Here is an 11,664-nt window from a genome sequence, read left to right as displayed (position 1 = left end):
TAGGGGTGCTGTGAGTTCCTGTGGAAGCAGAGAAGACAAGGCTTAGCCTGCTAATCCGAGCACTTCAGGCATCATTACTGTGGGCAGCTCTGTGAGGTCACTCTTGCCCCAATCCCTGGGAACCCGGCTGAGTGTGAGGCTCTGAGAACCAACCTAGACATCAGAAACAGACTTTTGGGCCAGGCATGGTGGCTCATGCCTGTAATCCCAGCACTTTGAGAGACCAAGGTGGGAGGGTCACTTGAGCCCAGGAGTTGGGAATCAGCCTGGGCAACATAGCGAGTCCCCATATCCACACTTAAGTTTTTAAAAAAAATAGAAAAGAAGGAACAGAAAATACAAAAGAAGCAAATAGAAATAGAAAAGAAAAAGTAGCTAAGAGAAATAAAAATAGAAAAGCAAATACTATGTTCTTCTGCCGTCTCGTGGTCAGTCCTAGAATAGCAAGCGCAGCTTCCCCGTCTCTCTGGTACTATACTGGAAGTGGCCGCCAGAGGGCAGTGCTCTCAACATTGTTGCACCCAATAGGTTCCCCACCACCCAAACCCAGCTCTTTAAAAAGCAGATGATTTTTCTTATCCAAAGTCGATTCATACAAAAAGAAAAAGAAATAAAAAATAAATTATTTTAATGTCTTTATTGTTACATAAATTTTTTGAAAGGGAATCTCTCCTGAACAAAAATTTGTCATAAAAATAAAAATAAAAAAAGAAAGGGAATCTCACTCTATTGCCCAGGCTGGAGTGCAGTGGCACGGTCTCCTCTCACTGGAAACTCCGCCCCCTGGGTTCAAGCGATTCTCCTGCCTCACCCTCCCGAGTAGCGGGGATTACAGGCATGCGCCGCCACGCCTGGCTAATTTTTGTATTTTTAGTAGAGACAAGGTTTTACCATGTTGGTCAGGCTATTCTTAAACTCCTAATCTCAAGTGATCTGCCCACCTCGGCCTCCCAAAGTGCTGGGATTACAGGAGTGAGCCACCGCGCCTGGCCCTCATCTCTATTTTAAATTATTTTATTTTAAATAATTTTTAAAATATCGTACTTAAAATTTTTTAAAATAATTATTGAGTAACAATTATTAAAAAAATATTTTTTAATAATTATTGAGTAACAATAATGAACTCATCACATGTAAACATAAACAACATATTTTTATGAAAAATATCTTCATTTCCAAAGCAAACAGAAATTTAGTGAGAGAAGCAGCATTGTTTCACACTTTTGCAAATCTCTCAAGCAACTGTCTTGACTGAAGACTGTTGGAGCCTCATGTCTACTTTTTTTTTTGAGATGGAGTCTCACTTTATTGCCCAGGCTGGAGTGCAATGGCTCGATCTTGGCTCATGGCAACCTCTGCCACCCAGGTTCAAGCAATTCTGTCTCAGCCTCCTGAGTAGCTGGGATTACAGGTGCCTGCCACAGTGCCCGGCTAATTTTTGTATGTTTAGTAGAAATGGGATTTCACCATCTGGGCCAGGCTGGTCTTGAACTTCTGACCTTGTGATCCTCCTGCCTTAACCTCCCAAAGTGCTGGGATTACAGGCACCTCATGTCTACTTCTGCATTCAGTCTGTTGCAATATGTTGGTTTTGTTTATTTTTAATTTATTATTTTTTTTTATTTTGAGATGAACTTTTGTCCTTGTGGCCTAGGATGGAGTGCAATGTTGCAGTCTTGGTTCACTTCATCCTCCACCTCCCGGGTTCAAGTGATTCTCTTGCCTCAGCCTCCTGAGTAGCTGGGATTACAGGTGTGCACCATCATGCCCAGCTAATTTTTTGTATTTTTAGTAGAGACAGTTTCACCATGTTGGTCAGGTTGGTCTTGAACTCCTGACCTCAGGTGATCCACCCGCCTCGGCCTCCCAAAGTGTTGGGATTACAGGGGTGAGCCACTGTGCCCTGCAATATAATGTTTTGATTGAAGAAAATCCAATCTCCGGTGAACACGCAGTTGGAAAAAAGACAAGTATTTTGATAGCTTTTTCAGATAATTGTGAATATTCTCCTTTAACGCTACACCAGAACTTAACAAGCAGTTGTTTCTGCAAGGTTGGTTATAATGTAGAATCTGAAACCATATCAATGAACATTTCATGCTTTGTTATATTAAAATAAACAGGCCTAAGATCTTGCACTTTTTTTTTTTTTTTTGGAGACAAGAGTCTCACTCTGTTGCCCAGGCTGGAGTGCAGTGGTGCCACATCGGCTCACTGCAACCTACACCTCCCGGGTTCAAGCAAGTCTCCCACCTAAGCCTCCCAAGTAGCTAGGATTTCAGGCATGTGCCACCATGCCTGGCTAATATTTGTATTTTTAGTAGAGACACGGTTTCACCATGTTGGCCAGACTGGTCTCAAACTCCTGACCTCAAATGACCTGCCTGCCTCGGCCTCCCAAGGTGCTGGGATTATAGGCGTGAGCCACCGCACCCGGCATATCTTGTACTGTGAATGACTGTTTTACTCACATGTGATTTGCAGCATCATGGGGTCATTTTGAAATTTTGTGCCCATTAAATCACATACATCTTCCAAAAGATGACCTGTCACTGAACAGTGTCAAAAAATAGCATTTGTTAGCAGAAAAATCTTTAAATACTGACAAGTTGTCAAGCTTGTGGTGGCGTACACAAATTTTTTCCCTGGAAAGCTCCAAGCTCCAACTTCATCATTGGCAACAAATGCTTCCGTTTCTTGAAGGGACAGGCTCACTTTGCTCATTTATGAGAAAATGTCGTCTGTCTGCCAAATGCCCAGATCTGAATACCCACCCTGTGTCTGTTCGTTTTTCTTTCCGGTATAAACGGTGTTCCCTAGACCAGAGGCTCGTGTGGCTCCAACTCTGACAAGCTCACTCTGCTGACGGCTGGCCTGCTCAGGAGCAGGTGCTCTGTGTGCAAGCCTGCACATCACACAAGAGGTGAAAGTGTGTGTACTTAATGACACAGGTGTGCTTTGTCTCTGCAGGTGCTTATCTATGGGGGCATAGGGAGACCTGCGCAGTGCAGCGCTGCTGCCTTGCTTCCTGAAGTCCCAGCAGTTCCACCCACAGTGGCTTTTTTCTTTTCTTTTCTTTCTTTCCTTCTTTCGTTTGTTTCTTACACTATTGCTACAGAAAAAGTGGCCTCCTTACATTTTTTTTTTGAAATGGAGTTTTTGCTCTTGTCACCCAGGATGGAGTGCCATGGCACGATCTTGGCTTACTGCAACCTCCACCTCCTGGGTTCAAGCAATTCTCCTGCCTCAGCCTCCTGAGTAGCTGCGATTATAGGTGCACACCACCACGCTCAGCTAATTTTTTGTATTTTTAGTAGAGATGGGGTTTCACGATGTTGCCTAGGCTCGTCTCAAACTCTGGGGCTCAATCTATCTGTCTGCCTCAGCCTCCTGTGGGGATCCCCCACCAGCGTAGAGGCCCCTCCGTGTCTCTGCCATGACGGGGTTTGAGCCCAGACACGTTTCCCTCCACTGGGTGCAGTCGAGTGAGGTGGCTACAGGAAGATGTGGGAAATGTTAAGCTTACAGAGAGTCACTCTCAGTTCACTGCTCTTAGAGCATGACTGAGGTAATGCCAGCTTATTGTTTTTCTGTTGAAGTCCCTGTTCTGGGCTAGTTCTATGACTCTGTTTACCTGTAGTCACAGAAGCATTGAGATCATTCACTGTATTACTAGAAAATTGCTCCCTTCCTGATTTATTGCTTGCCCACCTGTCTTAACGTCATTTTCTGTAACAATGGATAAGAGGATAAGAATCTTTTGTGACCTTTAGGTAAGCTCGCATATTGCCCCCTCCCTTGGTTACTTTGAACCTCCTTTGGTTACCTTGTAACTTTCTATTTTTTCCCCGATAATGATTCTGTAAGAAAACTGACGTCAGTCACTGTACGTAAAATCATATATAAACTTCTGTGCACAAAGAATAAATCGCTGATCTGAGCATAGCTCATTTCAGACCTCCGGACCCATCTTCTCTATCTCCCTTTTTTTCCGCGCACTCTCTCTTCCAGGTATTAGGACCCTCTTGCTGGTCAAGAGACTCCCGGCAGACATGCCGGTCTCACGGCCAACGACAGCCTCCCAAGGTGCTGCGATTACAGGTGGGAGCCGCTGCACCCCACCCATGGTGGCTTTTATGCCACCAGCGCCATCACAGTGAAAAGGCAATACTGTCACACTGCAAAGGCAGCATCACAGACACCCAGCCACCAATGCTGATGGGGGAGGATGCTATTTGGGGACATGACCCTGGGAGAGAAGCTGCTGTTAGTGCTGTGATTTTCTGAAATGGTGAAACTCTTGGCAAAGTTCCCTACAAAAAAAGTCCAGTCTTCCACTAATTTGTGTTCTTAGAATATGTTTTTAAATATGTAAAAAGGCTGGCTGTGGTGGCTCACGCCTGTAATCTCAGCGTGAGCAAGCGTGACCCTGCAAGAACAGGTCAAATAGGCCATGTGATCTCTTGATCTGAACTGTTGGCTGAGGCGAGTGGATCACCTGAGGTCAGGAGTTCAAGACCACCCTGGACAACATGGTGAAACACCATCTCTACTAAAAATATAAACAATTAGCTGGGCATGGTGGCACACACCTGTAATCCCAGGTACTCGGGAGGCTGAAGCACGACAATCACTTGAACCTGGGAGGCAGAGGCTGCAGTGAGCTGAGATCTGCCACTGCACTCCAGCCTGGGTGACAAGGCAAGACTGTCTCAAAAAAAAAAAAATTAAAAATAGGCCGGGCACAGTGGCTCGTGCTTGTAATCCCAGCACTTTGGGAGGCTGAGGCAGGCGGATCACCTGAGGTCAGCAGTTTGAGACCAGCCTGACCAACATGGAGAAACCTTGTCTCTGCTGAAAATACAAAATTAGCTGGGCATGGTGGTGGGTGCCTGTAATCACAGCTACTCTTGAGGCTGAGGCAGGAGAATCACTTGAACCTGGGAGGTGGAGGTTGTGGTGAGTTGAGATCGTGCCATTGCACTCCAGCCTGGGCAACAGAGTGAAACTCCATCTCAAAAATAATAATAAAATAAAATAAGTAAAAAATAAAATATGCCAAAAATACCCTGTGTTTAGGTGTGAAATGGAGTTTGGTTTTTCACTGACACGAATATCTGAAAGTGTCTTGTCTTGCCCCCAGCCCTCCGCTAGGGTTGCCCCAAAAATGGTGGCCTCGGAGTTCCCACAAGGGAGTGCCCGAATCATCCTGAGGGGCCAGCTGGGATTCCAAAGAGAGAAGCAGGATCACCTGGGTGATGAGTCCAGGCTTTTACTAGGGGCGCTCAATCCACGGGGCTGCGCATATCCTCAGGCGGCCAGGAGAGAAAGGTGGTCCCCCTAGTTGTGTCCACAGCCACGGGGTCAGGGTTTCAGGAATTGGGCTCAAGGCTGGGGCCAGTTTCTTTCAGGGTTTTGGGCAATAACCTAGACATCGTTATCAGTGCCTGGGAATGCTCAAGGCTGTGGTTTCGGTTCAAGCATGCTGGGAAGCCCTCCTGCTGGCTGGGTCACGGAGCAGTCAAGGCACTTTAGATTTTCGGTCAGGACAAGAAAGAAAGTGGGAGAAACTGGGGACGATACAGAAGGGACATTTGAAAATCAGAATACTAGGCTGGGTACAGTGGCTCACGCCTGTAATCCCAGCACTTTGGGAGGCCAAGATGGGTGGATCCTGAGGTCAGGAGATCGAGACCATCCTGGCCAACATGGTGAAACCCCGTCTCTACTAAAAATACAAAAATTAGCCAGGTGTGGTGGCACATGCCTGTAATCCCAGCTACTTGGGAGGCTGAGGCAGGAGAATCGTTTGAACCTTGAACCTCGGAGGCGGAGGTTGCAGTGAGCCAGGATCACGCCACTGCACTCTAGGCTGGTGACAAAGCAAGATGCTGTCTCAAAAAAAAAGAAAAACTCGGAATACTTAGGACAGTTTTTTTGTCCCCAAGGGCGGCTCTGACATTGCAGGATGTTCAGCCGTCCCGGTCTCTGGCCCAAATGCCAGCAGTACCTCCCACATCCCTGCAACAACCCAAACCTCCCCAATGAGTACTCAAAATGCCACAAGGGGCAGCTCTGCCTGTTGGAGCCCCATGAATCTAACCCCTCTGGAGCCAAGGACATGTTGCATGCCAGGGATCACTTAGTGGGTGACTGAAGCAGGGCTGGGGTCCGGGGAGGGATCCCCAGTGAGCAGCTGATGAGCTCAGCCCGGCCACCTTGGGTAGTGCTGCTGGGAGGGTCCAGGCCCAGAGCTGGGCACTTGCCAGGGAGACCAGACGTGTGTGCTGAACAGTATCCACATGATCTTGCTTTCAAGAAGGTGGGGAATGTCAGGCCTAGAAGGAGTTGCATGGCCAGGGAGACAGCAGAGGATGTAGCGTTTCCAGACTCCAAAACCTGCTCTCAGCCTTGGGACCGGACCTCCCCAGGTGCAGCCTCAGCCCTCCAGGGCATGCATGCATCGTGCTCTGCTTTTCCTCAGGCCTTCACATATGCCATTTCCTCCGCCTAGTGCACTCTCCCCAAGCTGCTGTCTTTGCCTGGTGGACTTCCCTCCGCTTCTCACTTCAGATACTGCCTCCTCCAGGAAGCTCTCTCTGATTCCCTCAGTCTGAGCTGAGTGGCCTTGCAGGCCCTGTACTCACCTACTCAATCATTTACCCCTCTCTATCCCTGTTCATGGGTCTCTCTCCCCAGTAGAGCTGGGGGTCTTCAAAGGGCTCTAATTCTCTCTTGAATTCCCAGGCCTAACATAGGGCTGGCGACTACGGTGAGTAATATCTGTGGGCTGAAGGAGAAGGCAGACACATATAGTGGAGGGCAGGGTAGTGTGGGGAGACAGTTCGAGGGCAGGAGGGTACCAGGGTCAAAGGTGGAGGTGCCCGTGGAGGGTTGCAAAGACCAGAACGGTGCCAAGCCAGGGCACGGAGGGAGGGACAAGGGCTGAAGGGAGAGAGGCAGAATTCGTGGTAGGGTCAGGTCCCAGGGACTCTAGGGCAATGGCCCACACCACCAGCCTGAGGAGTGTGCCCTCCGAGTGAGGACAAAACAAGAAACTCTCACTGAGGAAGTGCATGGCCCCTACAATGCCTACAGTGCCCAGTTCACAGGCCCCTTAAAGACCACTAGTCTGATCGACCATTGTATAGATGAGGAAAACCAAGGCCCAGAGTCCACTGTGACATTTCTGGGTTCAAGGCCAGTCTTTGCCCCTGCAGAATTTCTCATCCATAGAGGCTCAGGGTTTCTGATGGCAAAATACTTCCCCACTGCACTCACCTGCACTCCAAGTCCTGCTGCTACGTGTTTCGGCACCTAAAGCAGAAATGTCAGTTTCAGATCCCCAGGGATCCCATGGGGCTGGGTGGGGACACTTCCCACAGCTCGGCTCAGCGGAGCAGGTGAGACTCTGCAAGAATACGTCAAACAGGCCGTGTGAACTCTTGATCTGAACTGTTGGCTACTAACTGAAATTGTGTTTAAAACCCAGACATGAAGGCTTCAAGACTGTGCAAGTCAAGCAGATCCTTCAGGGGACACACTCAAATGCCAGCTGTCTGGGAGGCCCAGTTTTGGGCCTGACTTCCTCATTATTTTGGAAATCCCCCAGAGGGGTGTCCTTGCAGCCCTTTAGTCACGGCCACCAACGGGACCACCCTCAGAGATGTTTTCCAAAAGGAGGCTCAAACTGGGAGGGCTTTGGGGGGCTGGAGTATAGTAGGGAGGGAGGAGGGGACAGAGGGCAGAGGGGAAGCTGGGGCTTAGAAGCCAACCTGCACAAGATTGAAAAAAAAAAAGAGAGAGAAGCTGCTTCTTTCTAATTTGGTCATTTATGCCATTCATATGAAATTCCTGAGTTTGTTCACTTCCTTCATTTTATTTTTTATTTTTTATAACGTTTTTCTTTTATTTTATTTTATATATATATATTTTTAAATACAGGGTCGGGTAGCCTCGATGGCTCATGCCTGTAATCCCAGCACTTTGGGAGGCCGAAGTGGGCAGATCATGAAGTCAGGAGATTGAGACCATCCTGGCTAACACGGTGGGACCTCATCTCTACTAAAAATATAAAAAATTAGCTGGGTGTGGTGGCAGGCACCTGTAGCCCCAGCCACCCGGGAGGCTGAGGCAGGAGAATTGCTTGAACCTGGGAGGTGGAGGTTGCAGTAGCGGAGATCATGCCACTGCACGCCAGCCTGGGAGACAGAGCAAGACCCTGTCTTTTACCTTTGTGTGTGTGTGTGACGGAGTCTTTTTTTGTGACGGAGTCTCTGCCTCCTGGGCTCAAACGATCCTCCTGCCTCAGCCTCCAGGTAGCTGGGACTACAGGTACCACCACACTGGGCTCACCTCCTTCATTTTACAGATGAGGAAATGGAAGTTCAGTGAAGGGGTGACTTGCTCAGAGAACCAGCAGGTGGTGGCAGGGCTGGCCTGGGGTGGGGGTAGGGGGGCAGGGGTAGAATCTGCGTCTCCAGGCTGTTTCCCCTGTCTGGAAGAAGGTGATGGTGAGTGTGCCCCACGGTGGCTTCAGCATCACACACCTTATCCCCATTTTACAGGGAGACGGAGGAACTCTTACAGGGTTCCACAGGAGAGAGAGTTGAAGATCAATCAGTAAACAACGGGGAAAGGTGTGAAGTTACAACTGAGCCCTTCCACAGACTCTCCCTAGTTCGACTCCCACCCCCACCCCAAGGGGCCCACTGGACGCTGCCCGCGCATGCCCCATCCCGTTCGTGCCCCCGCAGACCTGCGCGCCTCTGCTCTGCCCGGCTCTGCGCCTCCAACTCCGCGCTTCCGCCTTCTTCCACAGGAATCCGAAATCAGATTCAGCTGTGAAGCGCGGTTTCGGATCCTCTTTCGCTTCTCTATCTCGAGAAACTTGAAACTCTGTCCTCTACGGTTGCATCAGACGGCATCTTGAGAGTGGAGGAGGGCTGCTGAGCCCGCCGCAGGGATCCGCCGGGCCGGGAGGTCTTGCGCAACCCTAACGTTGCGGGTAGAGGGGTGTTCGCGGAGGGAATGGGCCCTGGCGGCCCTAGAGCCATCCCCGAGCGCCTTTCACCGCCAGCGGACTTGCTGTTAAAAATACAATCGACGGCCGGGCGCGGTGGCTCAAGCCTGTAATCCCAGCACTTTGGGAGGCCGAGGCGGGTGAATCACAAGGTCAAGAGATCGAGACCATCCTGGTCAACATGGTGAAACCCCGTCTCTACTAAAAATACAAAAAATTAGCTGGGCATGGTGGCGCGTGCCTGTAATCCCAGCTACTCAGGAGGCTGAGGCAGGAGAATTGCCTGAACCCAGGAGGCGGAGGTTGCGGTGAGCCGAGATCGCGCCATTGCACTCCAGCCTGGGTAACGAGAGCGAAACTCCGTCTCAAAAAAAAAAAAAAAAAAAAAAAAAAAAAAATACAATCGACGCGTCCCGTGAGTCAGAATGAGGGTGACTACTTATGGAAGAGGAAGGAGTGACGGGGGAGGGGCGCGAGGAGACTTCTGAGCTGGCTGGCCAAGTTCTCTTTTTTGGTCTCGGAGACAGTTCACTTTGTAGTAATTAGTTCAGCCACACGTCAGGTCCATGGGATTCTGTATCTGATTTATTTTACAATAAAAATATGTTTAAAATAATCAGCTACAGTTGTAAAACTGAAATTCTTCCCATTCGAATTTTCTTTTTCTTTCCTTCCTTCTTCTTCTTCTTTTTTTTTTTCTTTTGAGACGGAGTTTTTGCTCGTTACCCAGGCTGGAGTGCAATGGCGCGATCTCGGCTCACCGCAACCTCCGCCTCCTGGGTTCAGGCAATTCTCCTGCCTCAGCCTCCTGAGTAGCTGGGACTACAGGCACGCCCTACAGGCACGCACCACCATGCCCAGCTAATTTTTTGTATTTTTAGTAGAGACGGGGTTTCACCATGTTGACCAGGATGGTCTCGATCTCTTGACCTCGTGATCCACCCGCCTTGGCCCCCCCAAAGTGCTGGGATTACAGGCGTGAGCCACCGCACCCGGCCCTTCCTTCCTTCTTCCTTCCTTCCTTCTTCTCCTCCTCCTCCTTTTCCTCCTCCTCCTCCTCCGTTTTGTTTTTTGTTTATTGTTTTTGAGACAAGAGTTTTGCTCTGTTGCCCAGGCTGGAACATAGTGGCACGATCTGATTCACTGCAGCCTTGACCCCTGGGTTGAACCGGTCCTCCCTCCTCCGTTTCCCGAGTAGCTAGGATCATAGGTGTGTGCCACCAAACCTGGCTAATATTTTTTATTATTTAGGTAGAGACAGGGTCTCGCCATATTGCCCAGGCTGGTCCTGAACTCCTGGGCTCAAACGATCCTCCCACTTCAGCCTCCTAAAGGGTTGAGATAACACGTGTGAGCCACTGTGCCCAACTGAGCAGCATTTTAAGGCAGGCATTGAGTCAGTATTTCTAGGGACTGAGAAGAGGTATATATTTTTTAAGTTCCTCCAGTTTTTCAAAAGGGCAGGCAGGATTGAGAAACACTGGGCTACCATGGGGGGATTCCATATTAAGATTTTGAAAGTCACAGGCCTCGAAGGAGGAATCAGAGGCTCCCAGAAGCCCAAGTGGATGCCCTGCCTGAGCCCTCCCAGCAGGTGAGGTGCAAAGCTGGCCTTGAGCAGGAAGTCCCACTGCCCACTCCAGAGCTCTGCCCTCAGACTACTCTGAGTGTGCCTCTTTCATGCACATTTCTCTGTCATCTTTGGATTGGAGATCTTGGGGTGTGTGTGTGTGTGTGTGTGTGTGTGTGTCTCTATACTTTTTTTAAAGAATAATTTTTAAGCCAGGCATGGTAGCTCACACCTGTAAACCCAGCACTTTGGGAGGCTGAGGCAGGCAGATTAGCTGATGTCAGGAGTTCGAGACCAGCCTAGCCAACATGGTGAAACCCCATCTCTACTAAAAATACAAAAATTAGCCAGGCGTGGTGGCACATTCCTGTAATCCAGCTATTTGGGAGGCAGGTAGAGGTCTCAGTGAGCTGAGACTGTGCCATTGCACTCCAGCCTGGGCAACAGAGTGAGACTCTGCCTCAAAAAAAAAAATTAAGATTTGAATTACTGTTGCAACTATTAAGGCAATGCAGCTCTAATAAATAACCACCCAAAGATGTACATAAATAGGCAATTCAGAAATCCAAATAGCTTGTAAGCATGGAAAAGGAGTCTCACCAAGTTTTAAAGAGACACAAATTAAACCACCAATGAAACATTCTCTCACCTATACCATTGGCAAAGATAAAACGCTAATGCTGCAAAAATATGGGGAAATGAGTACTGCCTTCAAATTTATACCTGTGCAGTCTTCTAAAAGGAATTTATTACTGTGGAGCAAAAGCATTAAGCATGCATCCTGTTTGCCCCAGCAATTACGCTTCCAGGAAAAACACATACGCCAAGGTATATGTTCACTGCAGTCATGTGTCATGATTAAAGTAACTGGAAACAGCACAAAGATCCAGAAATAGGCCGGGCATGGTGGCTCACGCCTGTAATCCCAGCACTTTGGAAGGCCGAGGTGGGTGGATCACCTGAGGTTAGGAGTTCGAAACCATCCTGACCAACAAGGTGAAACCCTGTCTCTAAAAAAAAAAAAAAAAAAAAAAAAAATCGCCAGGCACGGTGGCTCACTCCTGTAATCCCA

The 11,664-nt window shown here is 48.8% G+C and overlaps 1 long non-coding RNA gene across 1 annotated transcript; it reads right to left on the bottom strand.

Annotated features, from left to right (window-relative positions):
• Nucleotides 1–725: 725 nt before the first annotated feature.
• LOC105722639 (uncharacterized) lies at nucleotides 726–9,201 on the bottom strand. The gene is made up of 4 exons (XR_002479514.2): nucleotides 8,759–9,201; nucleotides 7,282–7,411; nucleotides 2,472–3,494; nucleotides 726–2,072 (listed from the first exon to the last, which is right to left on the bottom strand). It is a non-coding gene; the product is annotated as an uncharacterized LOC105722639 (long non-coding RNA).
• Nucleotides 9,202–11,664: the final 2,463 nt, after the last annotated feature.

The sequence above is a fragment of the Aotus nancymaae genome, unplaced genomic scaffold (assembly GCF_030222135.1).
Source record: "Aotus nancymaae isolate 86718 unplaced genomic scaffold, 86718_ANA_hifiasm-v0.15.2.pri h1tg000010l, whole genome shotgun sequence".
NCBI lineage: Eukaryota > Metazoa > Chordata > Mammalia > Primates > Aotidae > Aotus > Aotus nancymaae.
Note: the sequence above shows the minus strand (reverse complement) of the source record. Positions and strands in the feature narration are given on the sequence as shown.